The 16100-nt window shown below is 43.0% G+C and overlaps 1 protein-coding gene across 2 annotated transcripts in view; it reads left to right on the plus strand.

The window, feature by feature from the left end:
- The window catches only part of bcar1 (BCAR1 scaffold protein, Cas family member), a 159211-nt gene that overhangs the window by 62510 nt on the left and 80601 nt on the right, over positions 1–16100 (plus strand). Inside the window, exon 2 of one of the 2 annotated variants that reach the window (XM_086208299.1) lies at positions 8186–8232. The exons of the other annotated variant lie outside the window; for it this stretch is intronic. The gene's annotated coding sequence lies outside the window, so the exon portion shown is untranslated. The remainder of the gene's footprint in view (positions 1–8185; positions 8233–16100) is intronic. 2 annotated transcript variants of the gene reach the window in all.

A 16100-nucleotide genomic window follows, 5' to 3' on the forward strand; every position in this document is an offset into this window, starting at 1 on the left:
CACAGGAGACAGCCTGATGGCTTTGAACCTGTTTTTTTGAATAAGACACAGCTATAGAGTTTTTCCATAAAAAAGTGTTTATCTCGGGGGCAAAAATATCAGGTGTATTCCCAAAGCTGTCGAAAAAGCATCCGTTCTTGTCTTTTGTTATGTAAAGAGCTAGCCAATGCTCTCCGGGCAGATGTGACGGATCTGTGTTGACAATCGTCATTGCAGGGAACCACGGTATTTTCCTTTTCGGGAGCTCATCACAAGCCAGTACACCTAAAAAACACTGGTCTCTCTTCAGTATTTTTTCAACAACTCCGGACAGCTCGGCGGTGTTCATGGTTCTCAGTCGTAGTCCAGCAGCACCTGTTTACTGTTTGATATCTCAATGACTGAGTCAAACACTGAATAACAAATGAGGTTAACAGTTCTGGCTAGGGGATTTCTCAATCGTGCCTCCAATCTTACATTTCCAGACTTGATCAGAGATATGTTTCCGCCATGACCCTCGTCAGGTTCCAGGTTGAAACAAAACAGGGTGTAGCCAGACCCAGATTCTGTTCTGTTTATGGCTAATGATCTGTCCTTCAGGTGTCGACCCTTGCTTTGAAAGAGTTGAAAGTACTCTCTTACATATTGACCATTTGGGAAATGTGGTTGAAACGGCTTGGCTGGATAGGGTGCACCATCAACATACAGGCTGATGAACTCGGTGTTGCGATGCTGAAAATCAAACGGGTTTCTGACTTATGACCCTGTGTAGGCTTCGTTATCAACAAAGCATACAATTACAAATTTCGGGACCTGGCCGTTGTAAAGGTTTTCCTGATTGCACACCCTAGTGCCCTGGGGGATGGAGAATGCCTTTAAGGCAACTCTGTTGATTGCGTATTTTGCGTTTGTGTGTTGGAGGGCTCTGCTGTGAGCTCGTCTGACAGTGGGAGAGATGGAGACTTTTTTCACAAATATGCTGGCTGACACTATATTGGCTTTATACAACACATTTTGTGGAGTCATCAGACAAAACTGGTCTGTAGAGCGTATAAACTTTAACGATATGTCGACTCCACTGAGCACAAGTTTTTCTTGGAAAAACAAATCAGCATGTATCGGTACAATTAGCTCAACAATTCTGCTGTGTACGGTATACGCTCCTCTGTGGGCGAGTCCGGGATTAGCGCCAGTTATAGATGTGTCGTTTATGTGATTACGGCCATCTTTACGAAACAGCGCATTGCTTAATTGTGTGTTCAGGGTGTCCATGTTATAATTGATTAAACATTCAATTATACCCCTGTATGGGTATGTGTTGGAGCTCTGTGTGATCAACCTATCCCCTATTTTAACATCAACTTGAGAAAATAACTTGCATCCGGGGTAGTTAATAAACCCCACGTCAGCCTGACCATCCAGAGCCGCCCCATCTGGGTTTTTGATCCGCACTTGTGTTTAGATATATGAGTCGTTTAAATCCAGGTAATCCTTGCCACATGCCGAAATATAGAACTCCAGGCGGCCATTCTCTGTGAGAGCTGAGACTGGTGCTACCTCCACATATGTAGATTTCTTAATAGATGTCTGCGTGTATGGGACTGTGAACAAGTCGAGCTCGGTTTTCACACACTCCTGACTGGGTGTGAATCAGCGACATTTTGTTAAAATATGTCTCTTATCCCTGGTCTGCCGTGAGCTGACGATGTTCTTCTCCTCTTGGGTGCTGCCTTCTTTCTGGAACGACTGTGTTTTGGCAGGTGTTTTATTTCTTTTCTTCTTTTTAGGGGCGGTGACACGGGGGACATGGCTGTCGCCGACCAGCTGGTAATCCACAATATCACTATCAATAAAAATATTGTATCGCCCCACCATGGATGTCTGTGGGGAAGGGGGCTACATGTTTCATAGGAATAACTGGCAAATAAATCTCAAACTCCTCACCCGGGGTAAAACCCAGTATTTCAGCTAGTCGCCCGCGCAGTGTGACGGTGGTCATTTGAGTAGCATCTTGCGTTTTGTTTGTAGACGGTTCAAACCACCCGATATAAACCCTATTGCTGATGTTGCTGTACGCAAAGTGTATGACCCCATATGTGGTGTGGGTGGCGAGCTTTGCGTTAACCTCTTTTAAAACTCTAGAGACTGAATCATAATGTCCCACCGTTAGCATAATGTCTTTTGATTCCACAGTCTTTGTCACATGATTAGTCATCGTCACGGTGATGACGGCGTCGGAGCTGGGAAAACAAGCCCAAATCCTGGGGTATTGTACTTCAATAACACCCACCTCATATGGCTCATTTCAAACAATAGCCCTGGCCAGTTTTGTCCTGGAGTTCCATATCTTGTTATTAGAATAAAGGCGTGCTGATGCATTACTAGGCAGTGTGATGTAGAACCCGTTCTTTTTATCCATCTTGTGGCACGCCGGAATGCAGAGTGGTTAACACTGTGATGTGGCTCTGACATTTATGATACATCAACGATATCACGGGCGTCAACCCAACTATTAAATTTCTCAGGCCACCCCAACCACTTTACCAGAACCATGTTTTTTCCCGCCTCTTTTTTCCGGGACAGTATTTTCTCAATTTTAAAGCTTTTGTTTTTATCTACTATCACATGCTGCAGCTCCTGAGCGTAAAATGTTCCTCTAACCGGCTCTCCCGCCATGTCTGTTAATCTGTATACGGGTGGGTCTCTGGCCACGCACTCTGTCACAGTAAAGTCTTCATCTGTAAAAGTCTGTTCATAACCCTTTCTAAACACGCATTGCAGCTTTGACATTCACACTGTGTCCCCCACCTTACAGTTAAAAGGTGTGACTTTGGAATTTGTTCTTGTTTTGTACAAGTTGTGAAAGACTATGGCCTCATTTTCACTGTTCACATCACAAGGATCCATTTTAATTAATCTATGAAAAGACTTGTTGTGTGTACTGACCAGCTCCTGGATCACGTCCACATATCTCCTTGAATTAACAGATGTTAAATACCTCCACATAGGTGTCTTCAAGGTCCTGTTAAACCGCTCCACAACACTCGCCTTGGTCTCGTTCAGGGTGGAAAAATGTACTCTGTTATGTGTCTTCATTAGCCTCTGAAAGTGTTTATTATAAAACTCTGTTCCCGCATCTGTCTGGAGTTTTACAGGGACGCGTCCACTGCTCAAAATGTCAGCAAACGCCTTTTTCACACTTGCCCCTCTTTTAGATCTTAGACAGCGTACTCATGCATATTTACTGAACACGTCTACATGTCAGCAAATATCTCACATTGTTGTTGTCTTAAGAATACTCACCGATATCAACCAGATCAGCCTGAAATTGCTTGTCAATACCGCTGACCAGTACTCTAGTACGGCTAAAGTGTTTAAAAGCCCTGGCATGGAGTGTGTAGGCGTCCTGGCCCACTAAAAAAGTTTTAACGGTGTCCAAGTCAGGAGTAGCAGCCTCTGTCTCGCTAGCTGCCTTACGCAGACTGTTTACACTCCCAAGACCCCCTGGGTGCGAGGGGTCATAATAAATATTATGTAGTATGGTGTTCACAGTCAAGACAAACCGCAAATGATCTTGTGTTGGTTAAACATCATAGATTTATTTTAAAATCCCAACACACACACACACACACACACACACACACACACACACACACACACACACACACACACACACGTAGATACAATCTATAAAGACTAAAAAAAATTTAAAAGAGTGAAAGCTGGTTACAGCTGCAGATCAGAACAATTTTTTACTATCTGTCATCCTCATCTGTGATGAGGCAGACAATTCAGAGTCATCAGAGAACTTCTGCAGGGGTGTGGTGTGGGGTTCTCGCGGGGTAAGATTTGACTTGATTTATTTGATTTGCACAACTGAACATATAATTATTCATAGTATACATAGTTCTTTCCAAAAGGAAAGATAACATGTTGTTGTTGTGCTGGAGGTCAGAAACCCTAGGGGGTCTAATGCAGGGCCTTCACCAATTACAGGATATTACATGACTTTCGTTTAGATTATTAAAAACAAAAAACTAAAACAAGATCAGCACAAAAATTTTAAAAAACAAAAACAAAACAAAAGCAAAGAAATAAAGCGAACAATAATGCAGGTTGGTAAAAAGAAATTTTAGAATTTAAATTAAATAGAAGTGAATGGTATATTTGCCTATCTTCTACTTTCTCACTTGGGCATTTAATGTATGTGTTAGCCTTCTTTTATAAGTGGACAGAGAGGATGTATTGGCCACAAGATGGAAATGGGCATTCCATAAGGAGACACCTTTGTTTTTTAAAGAGAACTGCCCCCTGGAGGTACTATATAATGGGACATGCAGTAGGTTGGATTGTCTAGTGGGGTAGGAATGAAAACTGGAGATTGACTGGAAGTATTGCTTGAAGTGGTCAGGTAGTTCAGTATTTTGGTATTTTATCTTATCAATGAAGATACATGTTTGGAGGATGTTTATATCAAAGATGGTTAGGATATTGATGATTGCGAATAGAGGTGTAGATGGATCCAATGGATTTGGTTTTGTTGCCAATCTAACAAACTTTTTTGTAATATATATAGTTTTTGGAGGTAAGAAGGATAGGTACTAGCCCACACAATATTACAATAGGGTAGGTAAGGATAAATTAAACTATAGTATAGGGTTTTTAGGCAGGCTCTATTTAAAAATTGACTAATTTCCCTGACAATCCCTACTGATTTTGCAACCTTCTTTGAAAGCATGTCAATGTGATCTTTCCAGCAGTAATTCTCATCAACCAATACACCCAAGAAAGGTGTTGAAGCAACTCTACTGATTTCATTACCCTCAACAGCGACCCTAGCTTCCCCGGGGTTGTATTTCTTCTTACCTGCAAATATTATTAACTTGTTTTTTTAATATTTAATGATAATTTGTTAAGTTGAAATAATTTGCTCAATATAATAAGACAATGATTTGCTTCATTAATGAGGGTTTTGGAGTTTTTGTGGGAAAGGATGACATGTATATCGTCAGCAAACACAATGGAGAACATGGTACGTGATACTGAATGAAAATCATTAATATAAATCAGGAATAACAAAGGCCCAAGTAGTGATCCTTGAGCCACTCCACATGATAATGTAGCTCTGGAGGATTCTGTGTTCTTGACAGTGACATATTGTTGTCTATCAGTGATGTAGTTTTGTAACCATTGTAAAACAGTGCCTTGAAAACCATATCTGCTCAGCTTTGACAGTAGTACAGTGTAATTTACAGTATCAAAAGCCTTGGAAAGATCTAGGAAAATTCCCAGTGCATATTCCTTATTTTCTAATGCAGTGGATATTTTATCCGTGAGGTCAAGTAGAGCCATATAGGCCGAGTGTTTTCTTACGGAAGCCATATTGGTGATTGTGAAGTATGTTGTTTGTGTTAATATGATGAAGCATTCTTTTGTAGACAAGTTTTTCCAGAATCTTTGAAAAAGATGGTTATATCGAAATTGGGCGATAGTTTGTGAAATAATTTGGATCCTCGGATTTGAAAATGGGGATGACTTTGGCTAACTAGGTCATTTGGTACATAACCATTTGCCAATGAGATGGAGCATATAAATGTTAGTGGATCAATAATTATTGTTTTTACCTCCTTTATTCGTGTGGTTAGGATTTCATCATGTCCTGCTGCAGTTGGTTTCAGTTGTCCTATGATGTCTCGTACCTCCTGGGAATCAGTGTAGTCAAAATGATTAAATACAGGGTAAGTCCCATCAATGTAATCCAGTGGACTTCCATCTCTTTTTACTATTTTTTTACTCAGGGAGGGACCAACATTAACAAAAAATGGTTGAACTTACAGGCTATTTCGTGAGGGTCAGTGATGGTTTTTCCTCCATCGTAGAAGTTATGTGGGAACTTTGCTCTGGCTTTCCTGCGGTGGAGTAGCTGGTTAATGATTGACCATGTTTCCTTGATATTGTTAGTAGAAGTATTTGTCACTGTAATGTTTCTTTTTAACTGCTCGGAGGAGATGGTTGAATTTATTTCTATATTGTTTATGTTTTGTCTGTCTTTCTGGAGGGACTCGCCGGTACGGTGATCAGTGACCGTGTGTGAGCGTGTTGGTGCACCTCAGCACCGTCTCTTCGGTTCCACCCAGATCAGCACTCTCTCCGGGCTCTCCTGTTCGTCTGCAGAGCCGCTGTGGTGGGGGTTGCGTTGCCGGGCGGAGGGGGATCTCCGATATATGAACACAAATATTAGGTTTTGTCTCGTTTGTATAGCTTTACTCTCAGTCTGTTTGACTAAATATTCTCAGACTCAACAAACAGATTATCATGGAGCCGTGACCCTCTTATCCTCCGGCTTCTTCCAACCTTCCAAAGACATGCAATTGGGGACTAGGCTAATTGGACACTCTAAATTGACCGTAGGTATGAATGTGAGTGTGAATGGTTGTCTGTCTATATATGTTGGCCCTGCGTTGGACTGGTGACCTGTCCAGGGTTTACCCCGCCTCTCGCCCGTAGCTGCTTGGATAGGCTCCAGCCCCCCTGCAACCCTTAACAGGAATAAGTGGAAGAAAATGGATGGATGGATGGGCAGAGTGGAGGAAGGAGAAGCATTGTTGAAGTCCCCTGAGATAAGGAGAAGGGCCTGTGGGTGCTGTGTCTGTAGCCTGTGTGTGATGGAGTGAAGCGCATCACAGGCTGCATCAGCATTAGCAGAGGGGTGAATATACACAGCCATGGTGATGACGTGGGAGAATTCCCTTGGCAGGTAGTGTGGCCTCATGCTAACTGCTAACAGTTCAACATCCTGACAGCAGACTTGTTACTTCATGGTGATGTGCCCAGAGTTACACCATCTTTCATTAATAAATATTGCTAACCCTCCTCCTTTCCTCTTACTGCTTTCCAATGTCCTGTCCGCTCGCAAGATCTGGAAACCGTCCAATGCTGCGACTGTGTCCGGGGTCACCCAGTATTCCCGCTGGAGCCGTGTAACCGCTGTTAGCTTTGGGAAGAGATCTTACATTCCCCATGATGATGGACGGGAGAATGGGCCTGTCCCATCTCCTCCTGGCCTGGCGCTTCACTCCAGCACAACATCCCCTTCTCTTTCTCTTAAGTTCCCGAGGGACATCGTCCAGTTGTACCGGTCGCGCCACCGTGAGTCGAGTGCTAGCAGCTGATCCTGGGTGTAAACAAGGGGACCCATGGCTGCACGCAGGGCCCACGAACACAATCATTCACAATGTGAAAAATGGGTAAAAGACCACTGAAAAATGCAGTGACCTTAGCCTCTATGACACACTCTAAAAGACACAATAATAGATAAACAAGGTAAGTAGAAAGTGTAGCAAAGTTTGGAAAAAGAGGTCATGAAAACCAAAAAGCAGGAGCTACTGCAACAGGCAGCCACTCACATGGTGCCATTTTATGTGTCCAAACTTACACCATCTGTCATTCACAAACACAGCTAGCCCTCCTTTCCTCTTTCCACTCTCCTGTGTCCTTTTGGCCCATTTTAGATAAAATCCATCCAATGAAACATGAGTGAGTTCAGCCATGTGTCCGTAAACAGCATGATGCTGCGCTCCTGATATTCCTCTGGTGCCAGGTCAACGCCGTTAATTTGTCCTTCTTATTTGGGAGAGATCTCACATTTCCCATGACGATGGACAGGAGGACAGGTCTGTTCTGTGTTCTCCTTGCACTATGTTGAACTTCAAGAAGAGTCTCCCGTCTTGTCTTCATTAGCCTCTGGCGGACGTCGGGTCTCTCATGGGTGGGCAGCACCGCTGCGTTCCATTCCTTGTGTAGACAGTAGGGGCCATAGCTGCTCTCACGGGGTCTCCAGACACAGAAACTTAAAAGTTGAAAGAAAGTTTTTGGTTGTACAAATGGAGATACAGCTCCTTCAGTCTCCTTTGGCCTAATAGCAGCTGCAGTTTGTATGAATGTCTGTGTATGTTATCAGCAAATCTAGATCATTCCAGACTGAAGCAGTGACCCTTCAGGGTCAGTTGCCATAGTAACTTTCTGGTGTCCATGCATGCGTTAGAGAGTTAGTTCCAGATACCAAAGGATGTATGGTGTGCACTCTGCAGTACAAGCTGAAGATGTCCTCATAACAGAACTAATGTTTGAATCTGAACATTAGGTATGTTCAGAACAGTTTTTGTTTTTCTTAACACTTATGGTTCTGGTTCTCCTCATCCTCCAGGTGTTCTGTAGAATGTTCGACTGTCTGCAGGGGGCACCACAGCCAAGGTAGGTCCGTGAGCTTGGAGTGGTAACACCTGCCTTGTGCAAGACTGAGTAGTGTGATTAGAAACCAGAGTGATATAACCACATTGATAAAACAGTATTTTAACATTTAGAGGAGAATTATGATACAGTGATGAGTAGGTAATCTAGAAAGAGGTAATCCTGCTGCCTTAAAGTGATATAGAGTGGGATGGCACCAGAGAGTGGTGCCTCAGTACCGGACCCGATATCTGATACCGGTATCCATGCTGCCTTAAATTTTGCTGCTTTTTATGTTTGCAGTTTTCCTTCAGACAACCCTGCCATGTCTCATTTTATTGTCCATAAAAAAACATCAAATACATAAACACAGCGGCTAGGCACAGCCATCTTGCCCCTTATGCTCAAGAAAAGTCCATAAATGGTGGTTACACACTTTCCCGTAACTTTGCTAAGCTTGGCAGTGATTGATTGGCCTACAGATCAGCAGTCACATGAATAGGTTTGTATTGTGATTTTGTTCTCCTTGGCTTGTTTTGCACATCAGGGAGAAGAGAAACATCCCTGGTAAATGAACATAGAGCTGAACTGAATGTCATGGATGGTCACTGGTGCCTGTGTTCTTATCGGCACTTTCTCAGAGAGGGCAGAGTTGGTGTGTGTGTGTGTGTCCGCTGCATGCACAGCATATACCCACTACCTAATGACTTGTTTCTTTCCTTCTGGATCTGAACAAATGGAAACTTGGTTTGTGTATCTTAATTGTGAATTCATCATCATGGAGGCTGATGGGGTCCATTCACGAAAGCTGTGTTGAGGAGACACAAAGACAGAATAAAAATAATGCTGGTCAGTAACCTGACAGGAGGGATTGTGAATATGTGTGTGATGCCTTTTTGTCTTTTATCAGTTTGTTAATCAAAGATGAAGATTGGTTTTTCAGGGAAATTTTCCAATGACGTCTGTGAAAAAATATATTCAAAAAAGATTTTTCCAAAAGCAGCCGGTAGTATCTTGTTTATTCAATATGATTCTTAAAGTTAATGTTTAATCGACTAATACTGATGAGAGTTTTAGAAACAGCAGAAATGTCATTTGTTATAGAATTGTGTGGTAACAGCAGTAGTGATAAAAGTAGCATAAACATCAAGTATGCAGTGGCATTAATGCACTTTTTCAACTGCGTCTTCTGACTGCAAGGTTAGAGGCAGGTTTTGGCACACAAACAGAACAGTGATGTGGTGAGAGACATTGAAAAGGCTGGCTGTGTTATGTTTCCTACATTACAGTGACTGTCATTTAATTTCCCCGTCAAAGAGCCTATTGTTCAATAGTATAGAACAGTGTCCCCTCTTGCATGATGGCTACTGCAGTGTGTCACTCTTTTAGAATGTGGCAAGTGTTTTCCAGACACTTTTGAGGTCAGTAGAATCACCATTATGGCTGAGAGCATTATCTAGATTAGATTTTTTTTTTTATTAGTTACATTGGGACTCATTCAAGAAACTCCCTGTGTATTCAAATTTATTTATTTATTTATTTATTTTTAGTTTGGGTAAAAAAATAAATTATTGAAAATGGAAATGGCCATCCCTTGATGTCTCAGTAAAATAATAGCATTAATAGATTAAATGGCACATGGTACACATAGAATGAGTTTTTAAATCACACCAAATGATGAAAGAATTAGTATGCTGTTTGGACACCTTTCCCTGATTCCAGCCTGACGTAATGTTGACTGCAAAGTAAATAGTTTAACTGTAACCTCAAACCCTAACCCTAACCCTAACCCTTTCAGTTGTTACCCTGTCAGCTGCAAGGGAAGAAATCAACATACAGCACTTCTGCAGTTGACATGAAAAACTGGAAATAACCAGGTTAAGATATGTTTTCTATCTTTCAGCCATCAAGCCAAATCCATACATACAGGCCTAGTGGAATCTGATTTTATTTTCTGTCCTCTGTTTTCTGTAATAAATGGCATTTATAAAGCTTTTTTTGCATAGTTAATTCTGAACCAGCTCATCATGCACCACACACATTGTGCCTTGCCACATCAGGCCACGCCAGACCACACCAAGCCATACCAAGTGGCCCACCACCACAAGCATATTCTCAACCTGTGGTAAAACTGGAATTTTTGGTGACCTAAGAGATGACATATCACATCACTATCGGCTAACATTACACCAATACAATTCATCTGTGAATTACGGCTGACAAAATCATTTGAGCAATTTATGAGTTGGCTTTGCTGGCTTTTATTTGACATTTTATAAAAATGACATTTTTTGGGTAAACATCAGGACAAAATTTTGGGCTGGGGACACACTCAAGCAGGTGAAAAAATGCCTCATGTTCCTGTCAGAAATGATGAGGTTGGTGGTTACATTCCTGAATCCCACCAAATGAAGTTTTTCTTCAAATACTCAACATAGAGCATGTTGAGTCTTCTTTCTATTGCACTGACAGCGTGGTACTTTTTGGATAATAGCTCGGACTGCACCGAAGGCTGACATTGTGTTGTAAATAGGATGTGTTTACAGCGGGCTGCTGACAGAGCAACTGTGGACCTCAAGGGTTCTGGCGTGACAGACACTACTGCAGTATTGTTTGTACAAAAACTCCCTTTAACATCCCTCTTCTCCCAAAAAAAAAAAATATTCTGTACGAGGGATGCTAGAATAGGGGGAATGTGGTGCTTAAGCTTTATATGAATGGGATGTGTAAGTAAGTGTGTGTGCAATGTTGAGTGTGCATGCACAAACTAGTCCAGGGGTCCAGGATGGGGAATACCTAACACTGGGGGTCAGAGGTTCCAGAGGAGCTGAAGGTGGAATGGGAAGGAGACTGTTGGGGTCCAAGAGACACACGGGGTGATCGTGGGGTGGTCGTGTAGTCACAGAGGAAGTCTTGGGAGGCAGAGGAATCATGGAGGAGGACTCGGGAGGCAGTGGAGTCATGGAGCAGTTCTGGAGAGGCATTGAAGTCGCAGAGGAACTCACGTGGGTTCAGTACGTTCAAACATTGCGTGCAGGTACAGGCTTCCTGTTATAGCTGGGCTGGTAATTGGCTGCAGGCATGGCAGATTGCCGTTTACTAGCACCTGTGCTGCTGGTCCTCCCAGCCAGAGGAGGAGGGCCATGGATAGCAGTATTTAGGACATCCTGACAGGAGAGTTGCAGTAGTCCAGCCTAGAAGTGATAAATGCATGCACCAGTTTCTCAGCATCACTCTGGGAAAGGATATTCCTAATTTTAGCGATACTGCGAAGATGAAAGAAGGCAGTCATAGTCACATGCTTTATGTGGGAGCTGAAGGAAAGGTCCTGGTCAAAAATGACTCCAAGGTTCCTTGCAGTTGTACTCGGGGTCAGGGTGATGCCATCGAGAGCAGTGATCCGATTAGAGAGCGTGTCCCTGAGGTGTTTAGGTCCAAACGATGACCTCAGTTTTATCTGAATTTAGCAGTAAGAAGAAGAAGAAGACATCCAGGATTTAAGATTTTTCTGGCAGTCTTGCAGATTAGTAAACTGGCTTGTGTCATCTGGCTCCATCGACAAGTAGAGTTGCGTGTCATCCACATAACAGTGAAAGTTGATTGAGCGCTTCCGGATTATGTCACCTAATGGGAACATGTAAAGAATGAAGAGAATCGGTCCTAAAACTGAACCCTGTGGTACACCATATGTAACTCTGCTATACTCCGAATGGTCATTGTTAACATTAAAAAACTGAAACCTGTCAGATAAGTATGACTTGAACCATTTTAGGGCAGGTCCTTTAATCCCAATTTCATGGTCTAGTCTCTGTAGCAGGATGCTGTGGTCGATGGTGTCAGATGCAGCACAAGGGTTAATGACAACCACCTTAAAGGCCTGTGGCACGTAACCTGTGACTAAGGAAAGATTAATTTGGTTCAATATAGAAGTGTTGACTAGGGGGGAGGCATCCTTAAGTAGTCTTGTAGGGACGGGATCCAGCAGACAAGTGGCTGACTTGGAGGAAGTAACTGCAGAAGTTAAACCAGACACAGTCAAGTCAAGTCAAGTCAATTTTATTTGTATAGTGCCAAATCACAACAAAAGTTATCTCATGACACTTTACAAGTAGAGCAGATTTAGTACCACACTCCTTCAATGAATTTATACCCAACAATCCTACATAAGCAAGCACATAAGGCAACAGCGGCGACGAAAACATTACTTTTAACAGGCAGGTATGTTGAGCAGATCCAGGCTCAAGGGGGAAGGCCTTCTGCTTTAACCGGATGGGGGGGAAAGAGAGCAGGAGAGTGGGGCAGAGACAAAGACAGATATTGGAGGGAAACAGATATACAGAAGGAAAGAGATGCACAGAGATAAACAGAGAGAGAAAAGGAAGAGACTGATGGACAGACAGGGATGTGAGCAGGTGGTGCTACGGGTGGCAGCTTGAGCCTCTTCAGGTCTGTAGCCTCCTCCAAAAGCACCCGGGATATGGGATGCGGGGAGCCCAAAGGCTCCGGAGAAGAAGATGAGTTAGTAACACGTATGAGTATGATTTATGCACAACACATACAGGAGGACAGAGAGGAGGAGAGAGAAGCCCCATGGGAGATCCCCCCGCAGTCTAAGCCTATAGCAGTATTTCCAAGGGCCAGCCTAAGCAGCCCTAACTATAAGCCTGATCAAAAAGTTTTAAGTCTGCTCTTAAAGGTAGAGCGTGGCTGCATCCTGGACCAAAACTAGGAGACAATTCCACAGGAGGGGAGCTTGATAGCTGAAGGCTCTGACTCCCATTCTACTTTTAGAGACTCTAGGAACCACAAGTAACCTTGCATCCTGGGAGCGAAGGCTTCTAGCTGGGCAAGAGGGGACTATGAGCTCTGTCAGGTATGAAGGTGCCTGACTGTTGAGGACTTTGTATGTTTGAAGGAGAATTTTAAATTCTCTTCTGAATTTGACAGGGAGCCAGTGCAGAGAGGCCAGTGTAGGAGAGACATGGTCTCTTCTACCAGTTCTCGTCAACACACAGGCAGCAGTATTTTGGACCAGCTGGAGAGTTTTAGGGACTTACTGGTGCAGCCTGATAAGAGGGAATTGCAGTAATCCAGTCTGGAAGTGACAAAAGCATGGACTAGTTTTTCTGCTTCTTTTTGAGACGGGGTGTCCCTGATCTTACCGATGTTATGTAAACGAAAGAAAGCAGTCCCAGAAATGTGCTTAATGTGGGAGTTTAAGGACAGATCTTGATCCAAGTGAACACCTAGGTTCCTTACGGTAGTGCTGGGGGCCAGGGTGATGCCATCCAGGGTACCTATCTCATAAGATAGGGTGTTTCTAAGATGTTTTGGGCCCAGCACAATAACTTTAATTTTGTCAGAGTTTAATAAATGTAAATTATGGGTCATCCATGTTTTTATTTCCTTTAGGCCTCCAATTTAGTCAGCTGATTTGTTTCATGTGGATGCATTGATAAGTACAGCTACGTATCGTCTGCATAGCAGTCAAAAATTAATAGAGTCTTTCCTTATAATGACACCTAGAGGAAGCAAGTGTAGTGTGAAGAGAACTTGTCCAAGCACAGACCCTTGTGGAACACCATAACTGACTGCAGTGGTTTCAGAGGGGTTATCATTAGTCCGTACAAACTGAGATAGACCTAGTAAATTTGACCTAAACAAATTTAGTGCAGTTCCTTTAATGGGTATGACATGTTCCAGTCTCTATAGAAGGATATGGTGGTCAATGGTATCAAAAGCTTCACTGAGATCTAATAAGGTCAGCACAGAGACCAGTCCCTCATCTGATGCTAGTAGGAGGTCATTGGTAACTTTGACTCGTGCTGTTTCTGTGCTATGATGAATCCTGAAACCTGACTGGAAATCCTCTAATCGGCTGTTGCTATGGAGAAAGTCACAGAGCTGTTTAGCAACTGCTTTCTCCAGAATTTTGGAAAGAAAAGGAAGATTTGATATTGGTCTATAGTTGGCCAAAACTTCTGGATCCAGGGTTGTTGTTTTTGTTTTTGAGAAGGGGTTTAATTACTGTTACTTTAATTGACTGTGGGCTTTAACCAGATAACAGTGACACATTGATCATATCTAAGAGAGAGGTGCTAATTCAGTTTTTGGCAGCAGAGATCTGATATTTAATAGTCCACGTCTAATTTTTTTGAGATAATTTAGTATTTGTGTGAATTAGGGCCTGAGCCCGGAGGTACTCCGGGGCGAAGACCCTATTATGTTTGCTCGACACACTCGCCACTTCAAAAGTTAATTTTTAGGGCCTGAGCCCGGAGGTACTCTGGGGCGAAGACCCTATTATGTTTGCGCGACACACTCACCTTAGGGCCTGAGCCCGGAGGTACTCCGGAGCAAAGACCCTTTTATGTTTGCTCGACACACTTGCCACTTCAAAAGTTAATTTGAACCCCTAAACATGCTCGAAAACTCACCAAATTTGGTACACACATCAAGTGCGGCTACAAATTCGATAATTAAACAAAAAAAGCAGCACTCTACTCAATAGTGCCACCAACATACACAAAAAACCACGCCACGGCCTGGAGGAATGTCCTACAGACATGGGACCAACACCGTTTTATTTGTCTCATAAAGACGGACAAATCATACACAGACACCCCTGACCTAACTCTAACAGGACGTAGACAATTTGGACACAAATGTCCAATTTTGGACAATTTTGCGCCCCCAACAAACGCTATCTCCTCCTAGGGCGTTCATGGTATCGCTTCTAAAACTTACATGACTCTCCAAACTCTGCTGATTAAAAGTTGTTAAAAGTTTTAATATAGCGTAAACGGTTTGGGTTTTATAAGCCCTCAAATTGGGGGAGACACTTCTTACACTTTTCACCTTACAATGGAAACTAATGGGGCACCTGTCTGCTCTCATGGTACATACTCTCAAACACTTGCTTCTCACATGTAAACTAAAACTCCCACAGCCTCAAAATACACACCACTGTGTTCCTGACAAAAATCCCTACAAAAATATGGTACTATGTTCCACTTTTGCCCAACATATACAGAGCTATTTGATTTTGACACACTACAAATGTCACAATCCTCCTCTGCTCTCCACTCTGACACAGACAGCAGAGTGCAGCGGGGGAGGGGTTCTTAGGCTCGGGCTTCTATCTCCTAAACTACAAGGCCTAGGGATTTGCCAAATACACCGTTGGATTCAGGCCGGCGTGGCCGCGCGGGGGTTCAGGCCCTAACAACGCTGCTTGCAGCTTTAATTAAAGATGTATTGCTACAACACTTGTTCTAGGTACAAGTTTCTCTCTCTCTCCTTCTCTCTCCTCTCTCTCTCACTTTCTCTCTGTGGCTCTCTCTGATTAAAGGTGGTCACTTGAGAGGCACATAGATACACATTTTAAAGCCAAGTGGGAACTTTGTACTTGAGGCTGCTATTCACTGGAAATCAGATCACTTGAGACATATGTTAATACCAGGTCTAAACAGAGCCTCAGTCAGAACATCAATTCATCCTTCCATCTTCTATTTTTCTATACCGCTTATCAGTTAAGTGTTGTGTGGGGGAGGGGGGGGGGCTGACATTTGGCAAGAGGTGGGGTTCACCCTTGACTGGTTGCCAGTCTGTCACAGGGCAATCAGGAGCAATTAGGGACTCAGTATCTTGCTCAAGCATACTTTGACATGGTCAACGAGAGGAGAAAGGCTCAAACCAGCGTCCCTTCACTTGCTTGATGGCCACTCTATCTCCGAGCCATGCCGCTTTTTGACCCTGACCTGTCCCTATTCGAAAAAAAAAAATCTGCTTGTGTTTTCGTTCGAGCATAAATTTGCTGCTCTATGTGGCAACTTTATTTTTTTCCAGTTGCTGAGAGAGCAGTTTCAGAGATTTATTGGTAACTCATCAAT

Source organism: Aulostomus chinensis, chromosome 7 (genome assembly GCF_037954235.1).
Source record: "Aulostomus chinensis isolate RoL2024-O1b breed Wild chromosome 7, RoL_Achi_v1.0, whole genome shotgun sequence".
Lineage (NCBI taxonomy): Eukaryota > Metazoa > Chordata > Actinopteri > Syngnathiformes > Aulostomidae > Aulostomus > Aulostomus chinensis.